The sequence below is a fragment of the Tursiops truncatus genome, chromosome 1, assembly GCF_011762595.2.
Source record: "Tursiops truncatus isolate mTurTru1 chromosome 1, mTurTru1.mat.Y, whole genome shotgun sequence".
Classification (NCBI taxonomy): domain Eukaryota; kingdom Metazoa; phylum Chordata; class Mammalia; order Artiodactyla; family Delphinidae; genus Tursiops; species Tursiops truncatus.
In genome coordinates, this window is record NC_047034.1 from 4,645,798 (window position 1) to 4,673,711 (window position 27,914).

Below are 27,914 nucleotides of genomic sequence, written 5' to 3' on the forward strand. Positions count from 1 at the left end.
TCAAGAGGGGGTGGCAACGGATTTTTGATGTCTTGCATAAACGCTAGTACTGAGAAATCTCATTTATGAAATCAGTCTCAAAGAGACATTCAGAAAAATAGAGGCTTGGGTGTGTACACAGAAGTTAACAAAAAAGAGGAAGCGTTTTCAGAATGAGTGATACGACAAAAGCAAGGAAAGCAGTCAGAAGCGAAGGTCATGAGAGCAGGAGAGTTGAAGCTAGTGCATAGTCGTTCCACACAGTGGGCGTGGAGCACAGGTGTGTGTGTCAGATGTATCGCTCATCATCATCATTCATCTCAGGGATCATCTCCATGACAGATAGAATTTATTCCTTTAACTTAAATGGTTTGCCCAATTCTTATATTTTATCTTCTTGGGTCGCAAAACGAGTGGATTAGATTAGGTATTATCTTTGGTTCCCTCTTAGTGTCTTTACTATTCAGATTCAATAAAAGTTCTCATCTCTTGCTGCTGAGCTCTAGCAAGAGGGTTGTTTTACAGTTTTTCCAACCTGAATTTTCTCATAATATCTCAAAATTGATAGGAGTCTAAATACCCATTGTTAATGGAATGTTTTATGGCTCACGCAAAAGTGAGCATGAACTGTTGAGCAGAACTCCAGATCACCCACCCAGAAAAGGAAATGCTCATGAACCCATGAGAAATAGCCTCAGAGTGAGGAGTTCTTTTTAAGTGTAACGGATGGAGATAATGCTCAGCCTGAATTTTTTTCATTTCAATTTTATCTTCCTGCCAAAAGCCAGGGTATTTTATAAAACCCTTCTTATGGAGCTGAGTAGCCTTCTGCAGCAAAGAAGACCCTTGAAGCAGGTGTGTTATGCAGAGGACATAGTAAAATAAGAGCTACTCTCCCTCCAGCATTTGGAAGGACGCCCTTGATACTGTAATCAAGGAGAAACAAATCAGGACCCAGACCTGTAGGCACAATGTAAGATTCTACACCTTGAATTTTGAACTTTGAGCAAGTACAGAAAAGAAAGAAGAATTTTCCTTACTTATTATGTCAGCTTTGGTATAAAGAAGTGACTTGTCTATTTGGAATCCATATAGATTTTTATGCTGTTCAAAACAGAGCCATTGTACCTATTTTATTTTGCCCATTTTGTTTCCCGTTAAAAGAACTGTCCCTTTTCTTATTGAGACCAGTTCGTTTGTTCGTTCATTCATTCATTCAACAAACATTAATTGATGGCATACTTTGTTCTAAATGCAGTACCAGGTACTACGGACATGAGTTTTTGAATCAAAGTTATGCTAGATGCCAAATTAAACTTTGTGTCTCTTATTTTTTTTCTGGTCCTTTTTTCCTCCTATGAGTTCTGGCATAATCCCTAAAGCTGTTCTCCATATCAGTTATTCCTCTTTCAAAACTGTCCGTTTTTTGTTAGTGCTCTATTTTAAAGAGTAAAGGCCAACCTGACGTTTTTTGCTTTGTTTTTATTTATTTATTTATTTTTAAAGACCTCAAAACGTAGAGGCTTAAGTAACAAGTTTAGAAGCAGGTGGTCTGTCTGGAGGACGCTGTTGTGTGAAGTTATTCAGGGATTCATGTCCTGCTATTTCCTAGACTGTTGTTCTCATCTGCAGAGTCAAAGCTGGGTCACTACTGTGTCCAAGTTCAAGCCCACAGGATGGGCAAGGGAAGTAGTTCCAGCAAGACATTTCTTCCGTGGCACGGCAGGGAGAAATTCGATACATCACTTTCCTTGGTAAAAACTTGGTCCACAGTGATCCTTGGCTATAAGGGAGGTTGGAAAATGTAGTCTTTACGTTCAGGCGGCGAGGAAGGAGGACAGGAGTTAAGGGGCTCAGCTAGCAGTCGGCTGTTTGTGCCCGTATCCAGTTGGCATCTTTTGTGGTTTCAAGAGCTCACCCCAGTCCAAGGAGCTTGTGAGGAATAAACAACACATTATAGGCCCAAACCTGTTTACTGTTCTTTCTCTTGTCCTTCATCCCTCACCTCCGGTGCAAACACATCTAATTTCCAAACATAAGCTGCCGTGCGTGTCACTGGGTTTAACGAAATACCAGGGAAAGAGTGGTGGGAATGATGTCACTCTTTTTACCGATTACACGGATACTAGCTCAGCTGACCATTATAGTGGAAAAGCATTTAAAACTACGAACAAGCTTTATAGAAGTGCCAGATATTAGCTCTAATATATATTTTTTTATTCTTTCTTACGATAAAAACCTTGGCTGGTCACCATCGTGTCACTGCGTTGTTTTTTTGTGACCTCTGGTATTTCCTTTCCTCATCTTTCTCTTCTCCCTCTATCCTTCATTTATTTACAGAAGCCTTTATTTTTAACATTATGCTTTCTTTAATTTTGAAAAGCTGGCATGTTAATATATTTAATCCTAAACCTGGTCAAAATTAAATTTTTAACAGAAGTATGGAGTGAATTTCTTATTTAGGATTTTCAATTTGATTTTATGTTGGAGGAGGTGACTATGAGGTATAGAAATACTTCTGAACGAAAAGGTTTTGTTGCAAAGTATTCTTCTTTACCAAGTTAAGATACTCTATAAATTAACTTTTATATTTTAATAGTAGTCTAATACTGATATATACATATATCTATTGTATGTATATGAGTACATATATATGCATATTTATTGATGAGAATTTGAAAAATAAAAAATGCATATATCAGAAAATATAAATCACTTATAATGCCATATTCTAGAAATTACCATTGTTAACATTTTTAGGTGTTTCCCTTGTGTCTTTAATATATGTGATGTTGATTTTTAAGAGTCATGGTCAGTTGGTTGTCTTTTGTCTTCATTTTACTGTGGCATAATTCATAAATAAAAAAGATATTTAATGGTAGACACGATAGACCCGTTCAATCTTGAGTTTTGTGTTTTTCTGTTTTATCAAATGTTGTCCTTTTTAATTTTGTTAAATTGTTGTGCATTTTTTCCTGCAGCAGTCAGAATAAAATATTTAACATTTCCTGCCAGTCATTGCCTATGTGCTTAAGCTCTAGAGCCTTCAATTTAAATGTTTTCCTTTGCCAAACTTAGATTTTTATGTAACTTTTAAAAGAGTAAGTACATACTCCTCCCAGCCAGACATCTGTTGTGTATAACCATTGATTCCCCGCACACCCCTCCCCACCGCCCCCCAAGGATAAATGTATTCCTTTTGTTAAGCTTGTTTGTCATAACCTCTTGAAATTGTCAGGCTAATCAGCATCATAGATTAAAAAAGAACCACATTTTATTTCTCCTAAAATTTGGGAAATCAACTTTATATTGCTGTATGGGCTATGTAAAAGAAATGACTTATTCCTTAATCCTGAATACTTTATACAGTGGTTGCACGTCTCTCATTAATCACTCTCCATTTGTAGTCATTTGAACTATTCTGATTATTTTGTAGTTTCTTCTTTTTTTAAATTATTAATGTAGTATGTTATTAACAATTTTGAAAAAAAGTAAAAAGATTCTTCTTTTTCATACCAGCAACATAAAAATATTCATTTTTGTGCATTCCCTTTCAGATTTCAGTGTGAGCTTACTTAATGTGGTTGTAATTGTATAGAATAGAGTTTTTACTTAATAATTTTCAATATTGGTTGCTGCCATGGATGTGAATTACAAGATTATGTATATTTAAAAAGCTGCTCTCCTCCCTACAGCCATTGTAAATATTCATGAATCACCCATAACTTAACATGCTTGAGAGAATTCTTTTGTTGCCATGATATGACCAAATATAAATTTGTCTGAGGTATTTAATACTTACAGGTTTAAAAACATTTACAAATAGTTTTCATAAGTATGGTTTGGCTCATGTACCATTATACTTCCCATTTCTAAATTTTAATCAAATACATGCTTTGTGGTTTACAGTTTCTTCTTTGTTCAACATGAAAAAACTTGTAAAATAAATAAATACTATGACATGTGAAAAGATCTGGGTTTTTTTGAGTTCTGCATTTTGACCAGCTCCTTCAGTGATAAATGCAGCAGTAAAATTTTTAATGAGAAATAGCTAATGTAAAAATTGCAAAAAAAAAACCCTGTTGTAATTTTTTGCATGTATCCTTTAGTGAGGCAGATTTTTAAGTGCAAGAGACTAGAATATCATAAGTAGTCCTGCGTATTATTTTAGGGGCGTGCATGTATGTCAGTAAGATACAGTTACTGACCCATGTGCGAATTGGTGACTGAGATTGTTCAAGCCTTGAGCTTTAAAAGTTTTCCTCTTATCTTTATGTTAAACAATGGAAAGTTTTACCGTATGGTCAAATGACATCTTCATCAGGTTCTCAACAGGGTACCTTAGTTAATTTTCAGCTGAGTGCCTGACAGGATTTTCTCTCGGGCGAGCCGGCTGGACGGGAGTCTAGACGCAGAGGCCGGGCCGTGGAGGGGCCTCACGATAGTGTCACTGTCCAGGCCGAGTGGGAGCAGCTTCCTCTGATGTGGGGACTCCATGCCCGAGCCCCGGAGACAAAGACGTGGCCTTTGTTCTCCAGGAGAGGGGCTAATCCGCCTGCTGCCCACTGGGAGGAACCTTTTATGAGGGAGAGAAAAAACCTTCCCTGGAAGGTGAGGGGTGAGCAGTTTAACCTCTGACCGCAGAATAAAAAACCAGTCAGGGGGAAAAAGTGCTGGGAAGGGGCGAGGCAGAAGAATAGGAGGACCGTCCACTGAGGTCTCTGCCGGGTTTATAAAAACAGGTCCAGCGGATGGGTGACTGTCAGAGATGGATCCCTGCATTCTCGTAAGGCAGGCATTTTTCCAAAACTGTCTTTTGACTCAATAGTCTTAAATGTAGGTGTTTAATATCTTTATTTGAAGATTGAATCTTGCGGACCACAATATAAATGCAGGAAACAGTAGAATTGTAATATTTTTCTTTTGCTGTCTCTCTCTGATTAAGCAGTGCCATTAACAGACTTCTGCTAAGCTCTGAATATTTATTTCCTTGCTGTACGAGGATAAGAGCCTGTTCCTCCTTTTTTCTTGATTCTTTTACCCCTCAGTTTCTTTATTTGATATGACTCTGCATCTTTACAGCAGAGAGAAGCAGGATGTGCACATCTCTGTACATTTTAAGACTCCCTTCCATTTGATCTGTGGCATTTTCGTAGCTACTGTGTTAATTCCAGGTCTTTGGGAGGTCAGGGTTATTATACAACTCCAGGCAGGAGCTAGTTGCAGTCCTAGTGTAAAGAAGCCTCTGAGTTTGTCTCCCAGTATTATCAATACTGCAAATTTAGTTATAATCCAATTAGAACGGATGGAAGTTAGGTTGTTAGTTAATCATTGGGTCACCTGCCCTCTTGGCTCAGCCAGTGTGGACTGTTTGCTTCCCCTTCTCCTCTCAATCAGGTCGAACAATCCTGGGTGATAATTAAGGTCTTGTGCGTTTGGGCCCCTTGCTTGACCGCGCTGATGTATGTAACTTTTTCCTGAAAAAAACTGAATGTCAATACGGGGTAAACAGCCGCTTGCATCGTGTTATGTGGGACATGCTCTCAAGCTCAGTCGGCCAGGGGTCACCGTTCACTGAGTTAATATTCCTTCTGTTGTTCGGATTTCCTTTGGTAACAATAGATGCTTCTCCGTGCAGTACCCAGTTTCACCCTGAAGAAAATGGGAAAAGAGGGAGGGTTTGAAAAAGAGAGGGGGAGAGAGAGAGCACGCTGGCTGGATGAGCAGAGAGACGCTGGAAAGTGGAGGTGCAGAGAGGGGTTGGGGGAAGGGGATGGGGTTGGGGGCGACGTCTGAAACGCACAAGTCAGGGAGATGGGTTTATGTGAAGAGAAAGAAATAGCTATAGTGACCTGTCACCTAGGCTGATGGATTATCTTCATTCACCACGGCCACACCTGTATCTCAGTGTTTCCCCTCTCGCCTTATAGTAATGAGTGTTAGTGATTTCTAACAGTGAGCGGAGGCTTCTCATGTGTCAGGTGCTTTTATAAGCTACGTGTGTGTGTGTATGTATATAATCTCCACTCATCCTAACAACATGCCACAAGGAGGTACTAGTGATAATTCACTGCTTTACCAAGGGGGAAACTGAGGCCCAGCCTGAAGTATCTTGAGAAAGATCACACGTAGCTCGTGGGTGGCGGTGAGCGGCACGTCTGCCTGAAGTCTGACTCTGGAGCTTAGCCACCTGGCCTCCTAACGCTATGCTATGCTTCTTGAAAAATTCACAGAAGGTGTAATTATATACCGCCTAAAGTTTTGAACTTCAAACGATAGTCCCCCAACTTTTTAAAAAAATTGTTTTACTTTCTTAGTACTTCCTGTAGAATAACCTAAACAGGAGTCAATTGCTCACCTTTTAAGAGGAGAACCTGGTGTTGAAATACACAAATAAATATAGATACTTTTGATCTGTATATCGTGAATTTCAAATTCATTTTTTTCTTTCATTTTGTCTTTTCTTCCTAGTATAGTTTCTCATTTAATTATTTTTCTAAATGTGTAATTCTGTTCGTTGTTCCAAATGACATAGTTCTCTTTCTTATTCCTCTATTAATCTGTTTTGATTCTTTGCCCGTCTGGTTTTGTCATTTCTTCCAAGCTGTGATGTGAATACTCTTGGGCAGTTACGAGAATAAAGTAGCACCCGCTGTTCCTCAGACTCTCTGGGAGCAGTTGTTCTTTATGTTGAATCATGGAGTTGTCATATGATGATATCAACATTTATGAGTTGTAGTAAGCTGCTTTTGAGCGTGATAAGCTCTCTTCTACTTTGAGATTGTGTTTTCTTTGGATAGTGTGCCTGTAAAATCGAGACCTCTCAAAAACGTTAAATTTCTGTGATGTGTATATGTAACAGTTATGATTAAACAGCCTGTATCTGACTTTTATTTTTTTTTAAGTGTGGTTCTTAAGTCCAAGGAAACTGGTTTGTTAATACTATCCATTTTCATTTTATCTTAAAATGTTACCTTAGAATCAGCAAACTGGAGGGATTCTCCTGCACTGAGTGTGAACTTAGATACACAGGAACCATCTTGATTCTAAAAGGCACCAGAACAGATTTAAAAAATTTTCAAAATAGTGGTTTACTTTGAACATATGATCAACCTTAAAGAATTATTTTCCTTTTCTAATTTAAATCCTCATACCATAGTGAAGAGGTCAAAAAATAATGGCCCCCTGAAATACATTATTTGGCTCACACAGTGTTTATGAAATGTTCGATTGTTTTTCCCAATTTAAAAATTAGGTAACTTTTTTTTCTTGAAAATTCTGACTTCTCTTGAAAAATCAAGAGTATCTGTCAGTGCCAGGCCCACGCTCCACGTGGCTGGAGCTGAGTGGTGGCTGCCTTCCGAGGAGGGGCTTGGGAGTCTGCCCTCCACCTGTGTCTCCCCGCAACAGCCCCCAGTTCCCTGCTCACTCAGTTCCATCCCCTGTGTATCCCCTGGAGGCATTTAACCTTGAAACATCATTATTCCTTTTCTGTCTAGAAAGAGGGAATATATTTGTGAAATGAATAAATAATTATACCTTGACTTTTCTCAGATTTTTAAGAAAATTTTATTTATTTTTTGCTTTATGCCACATTTAAACTGGCACAGATACTTGATTCATTATATTACTTTTCAGTCAGGGTTAATCAGACTTATGTTAGAGTAGGCTGGCTACTTCTCAAAATTAAGCAAATTAAAATAAGGAAAATTCACGAAATTTACTCTGAATAAATTGGTGTGATAGGGAAGAATTTTGTGTGCATTATATATGTTCATTGAATGGAGAGAATGAAGAATTCAATAAAAACCTGAAAAAGCCCTTTAGGCAGTATACATCAAGAATATGAAACATGATTTCTGCCTTCAGGAGCTTTATTTAAATGAGGAGACACAAATAACATAGTGAAGTCGTAGTGTAAGGCAGTGTACTTCAGAAGAACTGGTTCAGATGGTGTGCGTGGCCCGGGGGGCGGGCCAGTCTGCGTGGTTGCAGTGTTTCGGGAAGGCCTCAGAGCCTAGGTCCAGAGCAGTGCATATAGAAACTTTGGAACGATGGAGAAAAGGATTTCAAGGAAGGGGTTATAGCATGAGTCAGTGCTTGGAATTGGGGATAAACTTTATTTATATGAAGGACAGGAGGCCTGGAATGAGCAGAAAACTTGAATTGGAGTGTGGTGGGAAATGCACTCAAGATTACTTAAGTAATTGGGTGCACAATGCAGAATTTTGCTACACTGACTAGTCTCAATACATGGAGTTAGTTATTGTGTTAAAACGGAATATTTTATTTGAGGCACAAAATACCTACGAAGTTTGAAGAGCTGAGTTTTGTTAGCCTCAGCAGCGGGAAGCCACTGAACATTTTTCTGTGAAGGGAGACATAACAAGAACGCTTTTCTAAGAAGATGAATTTAGTGGCAGAGGATTGAGAAGAGCCGGGGGCGGGAAGACTTAGGTAATAAGGATGTAGAACAGGATGAATGTGGAAGAGGAGGAACGGACGAGAGCCACATTTCAAAGCAAGAACTGACATGATTAGGAAGTTGATTGGATGTAGAGGATGGAGGAGGCATATTAAGGCTGATTCTGAGCTGTTTGAAGAAGCTTTGGTGCCTGGGTTCTATTAGTAGAGATGGATAGGATTCCATTTTAGATACCCGTGTAAGGTGTTGGTATAATGAAATCCTTGGAAAAATCAGGCACGAGATACAGAACTTTGCTTTATTGATGCTTGTGAGCGACTCTGTACAGCACTTATGTTTTATATATGGCATTATATGTTCTACTTTTGAGTCCAGTGTCTGAAACAATATTTGAAACTTGAAGAAGACTGAAAACTTTTAAAAGGCTTGAGAAAAAATTTCTTTACAGAAAGACTGAGGCAGTCATTCTCAGCCCAAGCTGCACATTAGAATAACCTGTGGAGTTTTAAAAACTCGCAGACATCCTGTGGTCTGGGATGTAGCCAAGAGGCGGGGGTGTGTGTGTCACTTTTTTTTTTTTTTTTTTTTTTTTTTGGTTGATGTTTCTTAGGTAATTTCTAATGAGCAGAAAAGGTTGAGAACCACTACCTTTACACAGTGGAAATACTTGGTGATGGGAAATAGAGTTTCAGTAACCATTTTTGAGTTGTTTTTTTTTTAAAATTATATGTGGGTATGATCCATTCCCCCTGCCCCCCCACCCCCGCCAGTTTTTCAGGAAGAGAAAAAAAGATGTAAATTTCCAACCATTAGGTTTATTTGACACTTCAGGAGGGAGGCTGGGAGATTTGGAGCCGACCCTGTGTGGGCAGAATACGAACAAGTACATCTGTTTAGTGGAGCAAAAAGGAACCTGACCTTCAGGGAGAAGACAGGCCCCTTAAGACCCCTCCAGCCCATGATCTACAGTGCATGATTATCTCCATCTGTGATAAGTAACCACATCTTCTGCACACGTTCTCTGTAATCTCACGTGACAAGTTATTCTTGTGAACTTGTGTTTGCTCCTGCAGCCTACTTAGAAGTAGAATCCAGCCCAGTTCGCCCCCAAACTGGATCACTGTTTTCTACTTGAAATACTCGGCAGTCTTCTAAATGTATCCTCAATAACTTGATAATTATATGTTCCAAGGAAAAGGGTGAAAATTACCCTAGGGCTTAATTATTTGCAAGCAAGTTCAGACTAATAGCTTTCTGCCCCTTCCACAAAATGTTTCTTGTTGCCAATATCAGTATTATATTTACCAATCACAGTATTGGCCTCGGTTAATGGTTAATGATATATGCCCATTATTAGTTCAAAGAAATTCTCGCTACCAACAGGGAAGACTTTAGAACTAATACAGCATAATTCAGTTAGGAACAGGATGAAATGTCTATTCACTATCTCTTCCTTTCATTTGTTCTTTTATAGTATATCGAGAAAGACCTAAAAGTTCCTCTCTTGTAATTGAGAACTGAGCTATAATATCTAGGTTATGCACACTTCGCTTATCGTAACGCATCTCATGAACAAGGTCCGTAATCTTTACTGTGGACATTTTACAGGTGTTGTCCCAGTGCCCGTAGGCCTCTCTAGCTTGAGGGTACGGGTGGCGTCACATTGATATTTAGACTCAGACGTTGACTGCTTGATAACCCCTAGCTGAGTACCCTCCAGGTCTCTGTCCCATTTTGGAGTGTTCCCTCTTCTTTAGGATTTCTGTGGACCCCTCAGAGGTGCCTCACAGGTGCTGAGGAGTTGCTTGCCGACCTCACCTGCCCTGCTTCCTACCTTTGCTCTCAAAGCCTCACCGCAGTCATTTCTGTAGACTTGGCAGCGCTCCCGCTAGGATGCTGCTTGTGCTGCTGGCCGGTGCTGACGGCGATGACCCTTGCTCTCACCTGGGCTGCTGGGGTCACTCTTGCTGCTCCTGGCTACTGGACCGCCACGCCGCTCGCGATGATGTCAGTCACAGCTCGTTGCATTTTCAGTGTCACCTCACAGCCTGGATCGCAGTTCTGCAAAGTGGGCGAGGAGGTGGCCCCTAATCATCTATGTTAAAGGAGTTCTGCAGAGCTCCTTTCGTTTTTATGAAACACTCTTCTTCTCTCCCCAAAGTACTCACCTGCCACTGGGTCAGGTCAGATGCATAAAATGTCTACTGTAATCTGTTGGGAGAACTTCCCTTTGATTTTTAGACCCTACTGCGTTCTATCTCAGGAGGGTGGGTCATCTCGTAAGTTTTATCTGCCGCCTTCCCTTCTGTTTTACCACACAGATTGTCCATAAATGTCTGAATCCCAGTCCCAGAGGTTAATGATATATGCCCATTATTAGTAAGATAATGAGATCTAAGTTCTTTTCTCAGGAGGTTCATTTTATGTTATCGGGATTGGTGCAGTAGTCTGGTAACTGGCTTTATTATTTTGTTGTCTTTCATTTTGTACTCAAGGCAGCAGCCAGGTGATCCTGTTAAATACGTCAGAGCTTGTCACTTCTCTACTCAGACTCTTGTGTGTCCCTTTCTCAGAGTGCAAGCCAAGGTCCTTTTGCTGACTCATAAGGCCCTCCTGTTTTGCTGCCTCATCCTTATCTCTCTGACCTCATCTTGCCTCCTTGTTTTCATTTAACACTGTGTTTCAGAGATTTTTTTTCCTATGAACAAATATGTTTTTCAAGGCTTTAGTCTTTTACAAGGCCATATAGTATTTCATAGAATAATAATGCTATAGCTGTTTCCATACTAATGGACTTGTACGTTATTTCCAGGACTTTATTAGTTGCAAACAATGATTCAATAAATATTGTTATGTGTATATATCTGGGTACATGAAATATATTATTTCTTGCATTTCATACTTTTCTTTTGGAGAATTAACTTTTTTCCTGATGGTGCTACAATCTTTAGAAGTTCTTTAGCCAGTGTCCAGTTTTATCTTTCTAAAAACATCTTTATTTTACCCACATTCCTGTTTATACAGTTCTCAGAGGACAAGCATACTTTTTCAGAAGTTTTAGATATATTATTCCACTGTCTTCTGGATTCCATTGCTGTCTTTGGGAAGTCTGCTGTAGGTGTAAATATGTATATATATTTAGAGATTTAGAGTTTACCACTTTTCCTCTAGGATGCTTTTAAAGATGTGTATGTCTTTTTGTACTCTGTAACTTCATTATAATGCCTCTGGATGTGTCTTTCTTGAGATGTTCCTTGGGTTTGTTGTGATTTCTAATTCTGAAGATTTATGTCTTTCACTGCTTTTGGAAAACTCAGTCATTATTACTTCTAATGTGACCTCCGTCCTTCCCTTGTTTTGTACCCCCCAGTCTCTTAGATCTGATCTTTTAGAACTTGAAATAGACTTATATTATCATTCTAGTCTCCATTTTTCTTAACCTTCTTTATATATTTCACATTTTGGAGGGTTTCGCCGTGCATTATTCTGCTTAATATCTTTTGTGTCTGATTCATTTCACTGTTTCCCTCTTCACTTGTATATGATCTGTTTATTTCTTCTAGTGAGCTTTTAATTTCATAGATTATATATTTTTTCATTTCTTAAAGTTTTGGTTTTCAAAATTTGCCTTTTGTTTTTTTTTTTTTTTTTTACAAAAGAAGAATCTCATTGCTCATGTTTTGAATCCTTATTTCTTTAACTATTAAAAAAATCCTTATTATATATGCTGTTTCAGATAATTGTAATATCTTAAGCCTTTGAGGGAGAGGGGTTCTAATTCTATTGTTTCTGATGGCTTATAGATTTTCTGTAGTAAATTTGAATTGCAAACCCATCTTTGGCAAGACTTGGGCTGAGTGTTTCTCCTAGAGGCAAATATGCTTGCCTCTGTCATATGCCTGATAATGCCGTGTTTCTGGGGTCACAGAATCCGTTCTCAGGCTCTGGCAATACAAAGATAAATAAGATAAGGAGTTATGGCATTTACAGTAAGTCTCTTAGTGAATTTATATGTTTGAGCTTTAAACTACATTTCTTTTACATTTAATTTGATTCTAGCTTGAAAGTATTTTGAAAAAACTGAGATGCATTGTTTTATTTGGTTCTTTAATATTTTGTTTTATAGTTTTATTTTTCATTTTAAAATTAGTTTTTAAATGTTTTTTAGTAGTTATACTTTATAAAGCTCACAGAGATTTTGATTTTAGTAAGCTTTGAGTCATTTTAATAGTATATTCTATTTATTAACTTCGGCTTATTCCCAAGTGATTGAAACTTGTGTTATATCCAAGAGTGCCAGGAGTCTACTGTATTTCAAGCTATATGTCAAACAAGAAAAGCTTTGACCCAGTTTGCCCTTGTGCTTGAGATTATTCCTTGGTCTAATATGAACATTATTTTAAATGTTGTAAATAAAACAGAACTGTTTTATGAGGCTCAATTAATTTTACATTTCTGAGTTTTCATGTCAGTGCTATTTCTTGAAAATCTATTTTAATTCAAAGAGTTAAATATAATGAGTACTGAGAACATAAACATGTCTTCTTTTTAGTTAATCATGTACTCGTAGAAAGAATATATAAAGAGCAACAGTCTCGAAATGCTAGTCTGAGAGCTAGCTTAAAGCATGGCCTCTTGCCTGCTCTTCTCTTTAAGGGAATTATAATAGAAGCTAATTGCTTTAGGATGTGATGAACATCTCAGCTGACTAAAAGGTATTCCAGATTTTGTATGGAAGATCATCTTTCTATAAGCAGCCCACTAACTTGTATCCCTTGCATTCTAATAAAAACTTTTGTGTTGGTTTTTAATGACTGGTATCTGAAAAACGTCAAAACATTGATTCTCAGGTGTAAGTTCCTTGTCATAGATTAATCAAGATTGAACATCTGTGGTACAGCATTTCTTTCCCTTTTTTTTGTTGTTGATTTTTTAAAAACGCTCATGAAGGGCCCTTGGGACAGATGGCCCCTCACTGTTGATGGTTCGATTACCATGATCACCCACAGCTTCAGAGGAGTGCGAAGAAAAGAAATTGCTTTCTTTGTCAAGGTGTTTTCAATTCAATTCTCACCCATTAGCCCTGTTTGGTTAAGTTTGGAATTACTCAATCAGGTGATTGATGAGGGTTTTCATTTTATTATAATAGGTCTTGTGTAAAAGGAATAGAAGTAGCAAAATGATATATCTAAGCTGCTATGGAGTATATTTTCTTAAGGTTCTTTGAAGTTCCATTTTCATTACCTTAGCTAGAATTTGCTTATATATGAGCAAAAAGAGCTTCACTGTTTTGAGTTGTGATGCTAATTTTAGATCGTTCTGGGAAGAAACATTTATAAAGGCTAGAACTGGTAATTAAATTGCTTCTATAGTTTAAGTTTCCAAAGCACCAAAATAATTTTACAGTAGTAGTTGTTTAATTATCCAGATGATTCTTCAGAGTGAAGATGATCACTATGGGATCATTATTATATTCAGATGTTTCTACACCATTGCTTATATACATTTTTAAGAGGTTCAACAAACTGACACATTTCCAAAATTCTGTGTTTTTAATTTTAAATATGTACGTTATGTAAAGCAGTAAGTAGAAGCATGATCTCTGCCATTTTTGTAACTGGTTATAAAGTAACACATCTTGAAATAATATTTTCATTTCCTTAAGGTTTCTGTATATGTAAGTCAAACTCAAATGAGCAAGTGAAGAATTATTTTAGTTCTAGAATGAGAAGATACTGATTTGAATCTATTAGTAATTAATATTCTGTTTTAGATTTGTTCACATATATTTTTCCAAAGATTGTTCAGAGAAAGTCTGTAGGGTTTAGGCCATTATTTTACAAAAATGCTTAAATATTTGGTTTGCTAAAAGTATTTTCCTGTGGATAATAAGGAAAATTTCTAAACTTGTGAATATGCCTTAAACTACTGTCCACTTAATGCACAACAAAATTAAAGATCAACAAGTAGAGCAAATTTGGCTTATTTGTAGTGTGCTTTTATACGCAGCAGTTTATGTTAGAAACGCTGTATAATAGGAACAAGGATATCTGGATTGTGGTCTTGGCTTGAATAGGTAGTATGTCCAGACATGAAATACAATATAATGTCCTAAGTATGAGTGGTAAAAAAAGAATCTTTAAGGTCCTCTCCCATTCAGAAAACTCTATGATTCTGTCCGTACATAATGAACCTTTTTTTGAATGTTTTAAAAGAAAAAAAAAGAAAACCAGGCCCTAAAATTAGTTTTTACATTCACAAATATTGGCATTTATCCTTTCTGTTGTTCACATTGGAACTAATTGCTTAAATTCTACGAAAGAAAGCATTGTAGGAAAGCACAGAAAAATAATTTCTCACAGACAGATGGTATGGTACAAAAAGACTTACATCTTTTTTTTTTAATTTAATTGAAGTATAGTTGATTTACAGTGTTGTGTTAATTTCTGCTGTACAGCAAAGTGACTCAGTTATATGTACATATATTCTTTTTCATATTCTTGTCCATTATGGTTTATCACAGGATATTGAATATAGTTCCCTGTCCTAGACAGTAGGACCTTGCTGTTTATCCATTCTATATGTAATAGTTTGCATCTGCTAATCCCAAACTCCCAGTCCATCCCGCCCCCCACACGCCCTCCTCCTTGGCAACCACAGGTTTGTCCTCTATGTCTGTTTCTTAGATATGTTCATTTGTGGTATATTTTAGATTCCACATATCATATGGCATTTGTCTTTCTCTTTCTGACTTTCTTCATTTAGTATGATAATCTCTAGGTCCATCCATGTTGCTGCAAATGGCATGATTTCATTCAAAAAGACACGTCTTATTTAGACATGGACTATCTGTGTGTATGTATCTGGCATATAGAGATGGAAGAAATAACAGACAGTGTATCTTTATGTCTATGTAGCCATAGTTCCTCATCATTGTTCCTTAAATCATATAGTCCCAATGTCATAAAACACTTAATTTTGAGATAAAATTATTTCCATTGTGGTACAGAAATGGAATTACCATTTTGATAGTAACTATTAGCATTGAAATAGTTTAAAAACATTTTGGTAACATTTTTCTTGCTCAGATTACTTCCCACTATCACTGTCATGGTTGATATTTTCTCTGAAAATATACCTGTTGCCAGATAAAATGTATATGTAATAGAGGGAATTCTGAATTATTCATTGCCACATTTTAAAGAATATTTTCAGTCAACAAATATCAAATTCTTTAACATGTGGTTCGTAATGCCCATCATCGTGAGAGATACGTGGTCCTTTGCTATTAGTTCTCAAAGTGTGGTCCTCAGATGAGCAGCGCAGCATCACTTGGGAACTTGTTAGAAACGCAATTCTCAGACCCACCTTTGACCTCCGGACTCAGAAGTTCTACAAGTGGGACCCTGGGCTCTGTGTTTTAACAAGCTCTCTTGGAGCTTTTGTTGCACACTAAAGTTCGGGAACTACTGAGCTGGGCTTTGAAGAAGATGCTAAAATTTTAAATTAACATCTTATGTTAACTTTAAAGTAATTTGTACAAACACCTGGCTATGTATGCTTTCTTAAGACGTAGCTTGAATTTAACATTATTGAGCAATGAATTTGTTTTTACTTTTACTGTTGCTAGTAGTCTTAAAGTTTGTAATGTTATGCAGTCTATGGTACTGCATTTTTTGGGTGGATTGGTAAAGATTTTTATTAATATCTTGTTGGCATGAGTGGTATCTTTCTACCAGGGCTGTAAATCTGTGTTTTACTGGGTTGCACACCAAGGAAAAATGGGAGGATATATGTTTTCTGGATCTCTGGCTTCACCAAGGTCATCTGTGACCCTAAATGAGGGAGTGAGTTGCTTTTTTAAATACTTTTTTTGTGATCAGGCTGGATATTAAATTACAGTAATTAATTATTTTGCAAGCTATTTTGACAGATGTAGTGAAAGTTACAATTTTAGGGGTGTGACATCAGCAAGATGGTAGAGCAGGAGACCTCCATCCCCTCCCCCCACCAAATATAAACAATTAGACAGCTGTTCACAAACAAAAACTGCTCTCTGGGAGAGCTCTGGAGCCCACTTTAGAAACTTCAGCAACACAGTGGAACAAGAAATTTGAGAATAACCAAAGTGGGGAAGGAAGAACAACTTCATTTTGACTGTATCATCCCATCCCCCAGGCCAGCATTGCTCGGTACCCAGAATGAACCCTACAGCTAGAAGGAGTTCCCTTTCCCTGTAGGGAAAGAATAGTGGGATGAGTGGCCAGATTCCCCAGTCTTTTCGGGCACCACACAAAGGTCCCGCCTCAGTTTCACCCACCCAGAGACCGGCAAAGCCAAGAGGTATAGAGATAACTAGGAACGAGGAAGAAAAGCTAGCCACCCAGCCCATGTGGCAAGAGCAACTGCAGTTCCCCGTGACCTGCTCTGCAGGTGACCCCAGCTGGTTCGGAACCCCTGCAGATTTTACTGGCTTTCACCCCACGGATATTTGTGTTTGCTGACACCAGCCACCTGAGTCCCTCCTGTTTTGCCAACTCCTCTCCCAGCCTGCCCTACTGGAGCCTGGGAATCGCACCGGTAGCCAGCCCAGGCCTCTACAGCTATGCAGGTGCAAGACACCAGTCTAGACCCTTGTGGCTGACCCCCACTGCTCTGCAAGCGCTCATGGCTAGCTCCTCCAGCTGTGCACGTGCATCCACCGGTCTGATGCGTGTCACCGCCCTCCACGGCTCTGTGCATGCCTGAGGGAAGACTATGCAGTCTTGGGAGAGCATGCTGACAGTCAGGGCCCCCTGCTGTTGCGGGCCTGGATCAGATCCTGTGCTCTGTTGCTGGCCGGAACCACTATGCGGACCTGCAGCTGGTCCCTCCAGCTCTGTGCCTGCATGCCTCTGGTGGGATCCCCATTATTAGCCTTCACTGCCCTGTGAAGTGCTGAAAGAGACCACCAACCAAGAATACAGTTGGCCCCCGAATGACGTGGGGGTTAGAGGGACTGACCCCCACACACCATGCAGTAGAAAACTTGCGTATAACTTTACAGTCGGCTCCCCTGATCTGCCATTCCACAGACTGTGTAGTACTGTAGCATGTATTTATTGAAGAACATCCATGCATAAGTGGATCTGCACAGTTCAACCATGTGTTGTGCAAGGGTCAACTGTACTATACCCAGCAAAGTCATCCTGCAGAAATAAAGGTGAGATAAAGACTTTGCCAAGCAAATGAAAGCTGAGGTGGTTCATCACCACTATACCTGCCTTACAAGAAATGTTGAAAGGACTTCTTCAACCTGAAATGAAAGGATGCTAACTATGAAAACATATGAAAAGAAACAACACACTGGTAAAGGCAAATATATAGTCAAATTCAGAATGCTCTGATACTGTAATGTGGTGGTGTGTTAACCACTCAACTCTAATATAAAGGTTGAAGGACAAAAGTATTAAAATTAATTGTTATAGCAACAATTTGTTAGGTACACAATATAAAAAGATGTAAAGTGTGACATCAAAAACAAAATGTGTGTAGGAGGAATAAAAGGGTAGAGTTTTTGTATGTGATCAAAGTTAAGTTGTGATGAGGTTAAAATAACTGCTGTGTCTCTAAGATTTTTCAAGTAAGCCTCAGGATAACCACAAAACAAAAATCTATAGTAGATACACACAAGATAAAGAGAAGGGAATCAAAGTATACCATTATGGAAAATGATGAATTCACAAAGGAAGTCAGCAAGAAAGGAACTACAAAACATAAAACAATGAACAAGTATTTGCTTGATTATTTAGGTGTTCTGATGTAGTATGCATATATACTTATGATTATTATAATCTCTTGATGAATTGCCTTTTAATTACTTCAAATGTAAACAGACTAAATTCTCCAGTAGACTGAATTCTCCGATGAAAAGGCATATAGTGACTGAATAGATAAGAAAATAAGACCCAACAATATGCTGCCTACAAATAACTCTGTTAGGTCAAAGGGACCTAATAGACATATACAGAACATTCCATCCAACAGCAGCAGCAGAATATACATTCTTCTCAAGCACACATGGAACATTCTCCAGAATAGACCATATGTTAGGTTACAAAATAAGTCTCAGTAAATTTTAAGAGATTGAAAGTACCTTTTCCATCCACAGTGGTATGAAGCTATAAATCAGTAACAAGAGGAAAACTGGAAAATTCGTAAATAAGTGGAAATCAAACAACACACTCTTGAACAACCAATGGGTTGGAGATTAAATCAAAAAGGAAATAAAACAATATGTTGAAGCAAATGAAAATGCAAATATACCAAAACTGATGGGATGCAGCAAAAGTTGTGCTAAGAGGGAAGTTTATGACAATAAATATCTACATTAAGAAAAAAGAAAGATCCCAAACAACCTAACTTTACACCTCAAGGAGCTTGAAAAATAACAAACTAAGCCCAAAGTTAGCAGAAGGAAGGAGATGACAAACATTACAGCAGAAATATGTTAATAGAGAATGGAAAAACAATAGAAAAGATAAAACAGATAATAATCTTATCTTTTGAAAAGATAAACAAAATTGACAAATCAGATTTATCAAGAGGAAAGGAGAAAATACTCAAATAAATAAAATTATAAATGAAAAAGGAGACATGACAACTTGATACCACAGAAATACAAGGATAATAAGACACTACTAGGAACAACTATATGCCTACAAATTTGACAACCTAGAAAAACAAGAAATGTATATTTTTAACCATTCAAAAAAATATAACCTACCATGTCTGAATCATGAAGAAATAGAAAATCTGAACAGACCAATAATAAGTAAGGAGATTGAAATAGTAATGAAAAACCTCCCAACTAAGAAAACCTAAGACCAGATGGCTTCACGGGTAAATTCTACCAAACATTTGAAGGAGAAGTTAGTGCCAGTTTTTATTATACTCTTCCAAGAAATTGAAGAGCAGGGAACACTCCCAAACTAATTTTATAAGACCAATGTTACCTTGATATTAAGCCATATGAGGATACTAAAAGAAACCTACAAGTGCCAATAACCCTAATGAATATATGTGCAAAAAATCTCAACAGAATACTAGCAAACCAAATTCAACAACACATTAAGAGGACCATACACTATGATCACGTAAGATTTATCCATGGATACACAGGTGGTTCAACATACACAAATTAATATGATACATCATATTAAAAGAATGAACGATACAAATTTTTGGTCATCCCAGTAGATCAGAAAAAGCATTGGATAAAGTTCAGTATCCTTTCCTGAAAACTCTCAACAAATTGGATATAGAAGGAACATACCTCAACATAATAAAAGCCAAATGACAGTCCCACAACTGGTATCATGCACTACAGTGAAAGGTTCAAAGCTTCCCCTCTAAGATCAAGAAGAAGACAAGGGAGCCTGCTCTTATTCAGCATAGTGCTGGAAGTCCTACCCAGAGCAGTTGGGCAAGGAAAAGAAAGTCATCTTAATGACTTAAGGAAAGAAAGAAGTAAAAATGTTTGCTGATGACATGATCTTATATATAGAAAATCCTAAATACTCCACCAAAAAACTGTTATAACTAATAAATGCAGTAAAGTTTCAGGGTACAAAATCAACATACAAAAATAAGTTACAATTCTGTCCACTAACAATTACCTGAAAAATAAATAATCTTATTTATGATAGCATCAAAAACAATAAAATACTTAGGAATAAATTTAACCAAGGAAATGAAAGATTCATACAGTGAAAACTATAAGACCAGTGATGAAAGAAATTGAAGAAGACACAAATAAATCGGAAGATATCCCATGGTCGTGGATTGGAAGAATTGATATTGTTAAAATGTCCATACTACCCAGAGTCATCTGTATATTCAGTATAATACTCATCAAAATTCCAATGGCTTTTTTCACAGAAGTAGAAGAAGAATTATAAAGTTCATATGGAACCACAAAAGATCCCAAATAGCCAAAGCAATATTGAGAAAGAACAAAGCTGGAGGCATCCCACTTCCAGATTTCAGACTATACTACAAATTACAGTAATCAAAACTGTGTGGTACTGGCAGAAAAACAGACACAGAGACAAATGGAACGGAATCCAGAGCTCAGAAGTAAACCCTACATGTATGACTGAGCAATATTTGGCAAGGGAGCCAAGAATACTCAATGTGGAAAGGATAGTCTCTTCAATAAATAGTGTTGGGAAAACTGGATATCCACATGCAAATGAATGAAAGTGGACCTCTATCTTACAGAAGTCACAAAAATTAACTTGAAATGGATGAAGGACTTCAACATAAAATGTGAAAGTATAAAAATCCTAGAAGAATACATAAATGGTAAGTTCCTTGACATCACTGTTGGAAATTATTTTTTGGATATGATACCAAAAGCACAAGCAACAAAAGCAAAAGCAAGTGGGACTATATCAAATTGAAAAGCTCTGCACAGCGAAAGAAAATGAAAAGGCAGCCTGTAGGATGGGAGAAAATATTTGCAAACCATATATCTGATAAGGGGTTAATACCCAAAATATAAAGAACTCATACAACAGCAAAGAACCAAATAATCCAGTTAAAAAATTGGCAGAGGGCTTAAAGAGACATTTTTCCAAAGAAAAGATAACAGCCGCCAACAACTACATGAAAAGGTTCTCAACATCACTAATTATCCTGGAAATGCAAATCAAAGCATAATGAGATATTATCTCACACCTGTCAAAATGGCTGTTACAAAGACAAGATAACAAATGCTGGCCAGGATGTGGAGGAGAGGAAACCCTGGTTCATTATTGGTGGGAATGTAAATTGATGCAGCCACTACGGAAAACAGTATGGAGGTTCCTCAAAAAATTAAAAATAGAACCACCATGTGACCCAGCAATCTCACTTCTGGGTATTTATCCAGTGAAGATGAAATCACTATCTTGAAGAGAATTTGCACTCCCATGTTCATTGCAGTATTATTCTCAATAGTCAAGATATGCAAACAACCTAAATGTCCGTCGGTGAATGAATGGTTAAAGAGAATGTGGTGTATACGTAGCATGGAGTGTTATTCCACCCTAGAAAAAAGCAAGGCTACCTTGCCATTTGCAACAGCGTAGGTGGACGTCCTTGAGGACGTATGCTCCATGAAGTAAGTCAGAGAAAGACAAGTAGTATGTGATCTCACTCATATGTGGATTCTAAAAACATTGGACTCAAAGAATCGGAGTAGGATGGTGGTTGCCAGGGGCTGAGGCGTGGCAGGAGATGTTGGTTCAAGGGTACAAACTTTCAGTTGTGAGTAGGTTCCAGGGATCTAATGTCCAGCATGGTGACTGTAGTTCACAAATACTATACTGTGTATTTGAAAGTTGCTTTGAGAGGAGGGCTTTAATGTTCCCACCATACCAATGATAATGAAAACAACAAGTCAGTAACTATGTGTGATAAAGGATGTGTTAATTAACCTTATTGTGGTAAAAATTTCACAATATGTACGTTTATCAAATCATCTCGTACACCTTAAGCTGACAGAGTGTTATATGTCAAATATAATTCAGTAAAGCTGGAAAAGTTGTAATTTTAACTGTAGTTATCTAATTCCATGGTTTTCTGGGTTTTTTTCCCCACATAATAGTATATGTGGAAAATGAGATTTATATGGTAAGCTTGGGTAAACAGATACGACTGTTCTTTCAGATAATTCCAGAGAGAGCGGGGAGGAGTGGAAGGCAAGGAAGAGAGGAGGGAAACTGATTCTGTACTTTTCAGTACCTACCTCTGATCGCAGACAGAAAGCATTGTTATGTATAGGTATAAGACCAGAACTTCGTCTGCCTAACTTCATAATTAACAAATGTTCCGTTTATTTATTTTACTTTATTTTTCAGTCCTACAGTCTTCAGATATATGCAGTAGATTTTCTACTGAAAATACACTGTTTTAAAATGCATTAGCATGACTTGGTATAACATTTAGTACTAATGGGTTTTACAGAAAAAAATAAAACCACTTCTCTTTTTTAGCTTTAGATCAGCAATTCACATCTGTAACCACTCTCCTGTTGAGGCTCTCATTCCATCACACATGACTGACAGAAACCTCAGCCCTGACTGAATCTAGCAATTATCTCCTGCACCTTGGCCCTTGGATGATGATGGGGAAATACCACATTGTTGCCCTTAAACACTAGGCTGAGCACCCACCAAACTGAGTGCTCAGCAGTGCCTGAAACAGTTGTTTCACACCTCCTCAAGCCCCCCAACAACTTCCCTCCTAGGAGGGAGCTTTGCTCCTACTATACACACAAAATAATCAGGAATTTTTGCACAAAACTCTTAACTTTGTACCCCAGATTCTAAAATCTCCTTGGATTCATACCTCCTCTCCTCTTTTCTCATCCCTATAACAATGGGAAAATATTCTTCAGCTTCTGTCCAAGGCTCATCTCACTGTCTTGATCAGGATGCCCTCTTCCTGCCTCCTCAGGGGTGTGCGTCTCTTCTTTTCTGGCTCTCCACTGCCTCACTAACTCCCGTGATCACCTGAACATGTTCAGGTCTGCTCCAGTCTAAAGGAAACAGAAACGACAAACAGACCTGTCTGGCTTCACCTCTTTCCTCCTGTCTTTACTTTCTTCTCCCTTGTACTGTCTCTTAAATACGTTGCCCCCATACATGGTGCCTCTCTTTCCTCATACTCCATGATCTTCTTAATTGGCCTTCTGCTTCCCATCCTGCCACTGGAGCTCATTTTACTGTGTGTGGCTTATGCTCTACACACACTTACCATTTTTTGAGCCATCGCCTTGCTTAATGTTCTGCCACATTTGTTTGAGAATTTTTTGGATACCCTCTCTTCCTGTGACTTTCATAAACACACCCTCTAACTATATTCTCCACACAGTTCAGGTGGTCCTTCTCCCACGGTTTAGTGGCTCCCTCTGATACCTTGGGTACATCTGCAACTCTGTAGTCTGTCCCCTGTCTCTCCAGCTTCATCCCGTGACATTCTCTCTCTCCTACTCTGCATTCTAGATATATTTCTTCTTTTTTTAATTTCAGTTTCCAAATGTTTTCTGCTTTCTTTTAACCTCTAAGACTTAGTGCATATTGTTTCTCCATTCCGGAATGTTCTCCTCTGCCCACTTTATAGCCCAAATCATCCTTTGCTTGTCTAACTAGTGGCTTTCTAAATTAGAGTGGCTTTCCTTGTGCTGTCTGGTAGTATCCTATCCTTTTAGCATAACACTCATTAAATTTTACTGAGCTATAGGTTTAGATGCCATCCTTTTTTATACATTGTAGAGACCTATTTTGTTTAGTTCACCATTATATCTCTATAGGTGGAAGATTTTCTTTAATGATTCCTGCTCATTTATATTCAAGAGACATCACCATTCTTTTCTTAGGAACAGTTTTTGAAATTATTAAGCCAGTGAATTTTCAAATTGAGTTCAAGCGTTCCCGCAGGATACCTTGTTTGCACAAAAACTAGGTAGCTCTGTGACATTTTTCTCCATGTATGCTATGGGGCTTTGGAGGGCAGGGACTTTTCCTGTTTCTTTAGCATTGCATAGATTCTTGAATAAAATAAATTGAACTTAAGTGGGACACAGAAATGTATTGATTTTGGAAATTATTTAAAATAGCTCCTCCTTAGATCTCAACTAAGAAAGTTCTAGCCTCTGACATTAACTAGCCTTATAATTAAGACATGCTCCCAGGGACCTCCCTGGTGGCGCAGTGGTTAGGAATCTGCCTGCCAGTGCAAGGGATACGTGTTCAAGCCCTTGTCCGGGAAGATCCCTCATGCCACGGAGCAACTAAGCCCTTGCACCACAACTACTTGAGCCTGCATACAGCCTGTGAGCCACAACTACTGAGCCCACGTGCCACAACTACTGAAGCTGGCACGCCTAGAGCCTGTGCTCCGCAACAGGATAGGCCACCTCGGTGATGAGTAGCCCGCGCACCGCAAGGAAGAGTAGCCCCCACTCGCCGCAACTAGAGAAAACCCGCGCGCAGCAACGAAGACCCAGTGCAGCCAAAAATAAATAAATAGATAACTTTATTAAAAAAAATAAAGACATGCTCCTCATTGCATTGGCTTCAGTTTCCTCATTTGTAAAATTCTGATTCTACAATGTAGGTGAATAAGCACTGAAGCTATAATCAAGCAAAACACTAATACTATATATTCTGCCTTTTCAAAGGTATATAGTCTCTGAACTGTGGTTTTACAAATGCATAATTTTAAATATATTCATCCATGAATTCCACAGAGTTAAGTAAATATTATTCATTTGTGTAAATTAAAGTTTTTCCTGCATGAAAAAGTGTAGTTGAATCAGTAATATTTTAAGTTACTTTAATTTTTGGTTTTAGTTACAGGCCAGAAAATGTGAAAGGTCTGGTTGCAAAGGAAAATAAAATATTACTAAATTTATCTCACTTTACATTAAAAAAAAAAGCCTCAGGAATTTGGAATACTTGTGATGGTGATGCACAAATAATACATTAAATACTCTCCTTCCAAATTTACTGATTTAATAAAAATTTGTATATTTTTCTCACTACACTGTAACATTCTTTTATTAAAATAAGAGATTAACTATATTTATGTAAAAATCAAGTTACATGTTCTTCCTTTCATGTTTATTTGGTTTCTGGATTGTTGGTGGCAAAGTTCCTCTTTAAGATGTGGAGTCTCCTCTGAGTTACGGGTGGACAGTGGACAGAAGAGAAACACAGCGTGTCCCAGTCACCGCAGGCAGTGGTGACTCCTACCAGCAGTTCCCATCCTTTCACCCATAAAATCAGCATAAAATCGACCTAGCTTTGCCAGGTCAGATCTCGCATCTGGAAAGTAATCCCCAGGGAACAGAAAATTCCGTCATTGTGCATAAATTTGAAAATTGGACTATTATCATTTTTTTTCAGAGCTCTTTTGTTTCTTCCTCTGCAGTCCTTGTGGAGAGTTGCTGCCAACATGTGTCAGATACGGGGTAAACCTAACCACACAGGCAGTAACTAAGTTAATCCATTTCAGATACGGATTGCACATGATTATAATACATTTTTGGGTGCTGAAGTGTAACACGCATTTAATGAAAAGAAGAGAAATAGGGTATTTTCCACTATGTGACTAAACCGATACTTGCTGTTTTCATGTATTCACTTGTTCATCCTCTGTGAAAGAACAGACCAGACGGGACAGAAAAAACTGCGTAGTGTAAGGGATGAAGAAAAGTGAGGGAGGAAGACGTCATTAGGTAAATGCTGCAAACAGCAGGGCAAAGTGTTAGGGCTGTCCAACAAGACAGCTATCCTGGCTTTAAGGTGTAAGTGTAAGGAATCTGTCGTATTTTCTCAAATGGCAACTGTAAAATTGAGGTTGTTTAAAAGGGATATTTAAAATATTCACAATGAAACTCTCTAACTCCATTATTTATAAGAAGGGACTATTCCACATTTCTGCATGATGACTTGTTTATAGGGCCATTAGTTATTGTGTTAATTTAGCAAGATAATAACTTGTTTAATATTTCATGAAGAATCCATCATACACTTTTGTTTTATGAGATGCAAATCTTAATAACTACTGTTTTGGTAAAACTGCCACATAAACACACACACACATACATATATGTACATACGTGGGCACATATATATGTTTTCCAACATAATTTCTACAGGACGTTAATGTTTCAGTATTTTTAGGTGATCTATAAATGTCACAGTCATTTTAGAAATGTACACATTTTGTTTTACATGAAGGCATAATCATTAATGTTAGCTCCATAAATTAGTAATGCATTATTCTTATATAAGATGTTTTAAATGATTTTTATGTAGAAACTTTTTATTCCTTAGTAAAAAGGTTAATTGTAGAAAGTATGCTTCCTTTTTTTTAAGTTAAAATATTTGAAAAAAATTTTTTTGAGCCTAGTAAGTAATACAGCAGGAGAAGCCGCCTCATGCTCAAAATGTTGCTGGTAATTACTGAGTTTTGAGATTAAATACTTGAAATTATGCATCCTTGGACTGTATTTTTTAAAAAGCAATATGGTATAGTGGAAATAGTGGGATTGAGCCGTAATTTTTTACTGACTGGGTACATAAAGTGGTATTTTTGATATTTTGATCCTGTCTTGTCGGTTGTGCTTGTTACTTATATTGGGCTTTCAAAGGCTTTTTCAGAAGTAATATTATCCTTTGTACAGTACCCTTTTAAAGCACATTTGCAGTATTCAGAAGTATGTTATTGACAGAATTAAAAGATACGTATGCAACCAAAATATTTTTTAGTGTTAATTAAAAAGACTTCTTTTTATTATGCTAAGTAGAAGAGAAATAGTGTGAAGAAATAACGAAAATGAAAACCAGTGCGAAAATTTATAAAACAACATTGATTTTTATATATGAATAACTGGATATAATATATTAGAAAAATATCTATGAAATACCCCAAAAATGTCAATTGTATTTTAAACAAGCTTGATGCCTTATGCCTACCAACTTATCTATTGTTTTAAAAGCTGATTTATGGTGTTGCAAATATAGGATTTCAAAAGTGAACCTTGATATAAAACAAACATTATTACTGTGTTTATACACTTTTATTGAGGATTTTATTTTCTTTTTCATTTTTTAAATTGAAGTATAGTCGATGTACAATAAATAAATGTAAGTTACAGGTATACAGCATAGTGATTCACAATTTTTAAAGGCTATATTCCATTTATAGTTACTACAAAATACTGGCTATATTCCATGTGTTGTACGATACATCCTTGTAGCTTATTTATTTTGTACATAATAGCTTGTACCTCTTAATCCCCTATTTTGCCCCTCCCCTTCCTTCTCCCCACTGGTAACTACTCATTTGTTCTCCACATCTGTGAGTCTGTTTCTTTTTTGTTATATTCACTAGTTTGTTTTATTTTTTTAGATTCCACATATAAGTGATATCATACAGTACTTGTCTTTCTCTGACTTGTTTCACTTAGCATAATACCCTCCAAGTCCTTCCATGTTGTTGCAAATGACAAAATTTCATTCCTTTTTTATGGCTGAGTAGTATTCCATTGTGTGTGTGTGTGTGTGTGTGTGTGTGTGTGTGTACACACATACATACCGCATCTTCTTTATCCATTCATCTGTCAGTGGACACTTAGGTTGCTTCCATATCTTGGTAATTGTAAATAATGCTGCTGTGAACATTGGGGTTCATGTATCTTTTCGAATTAGTGTTTACATTTTTTTTCAGATATATATCCAGGAGTGGAATTGCTGGATCATATGGTAGTTCTTCTACTTTTAGTTTTTTGAGGAACCTCCATACTGTTTTCCACAGTGGCTGCACCAATTTACACTCCCATCAGTAGTGTAGGAGGGCTCCCTTTTCTCCGCATCCTTGCCAACATTTGCTATTTGTGTTCTTTTTGATGATGGCCATTCTGACAGGTGTGAGGTGATATCTCATTGTGGTTTTAGTTTGCATTTCTCTGATGATA

General features: G+C 37.5%; 1 protein-coding gene across 4 annotated transcripts in view; it reads left to right on the plus strand.

The window, feature by feature from the left end:
• Positions 1–27,914, plus strand: part of DENND1B (DENN domain containing 1B) — a 259,192-nt gene that overhangs the window by 43,409 nt on the left and 187,869 nt on the right. The window lies entirely within an intron of this gene.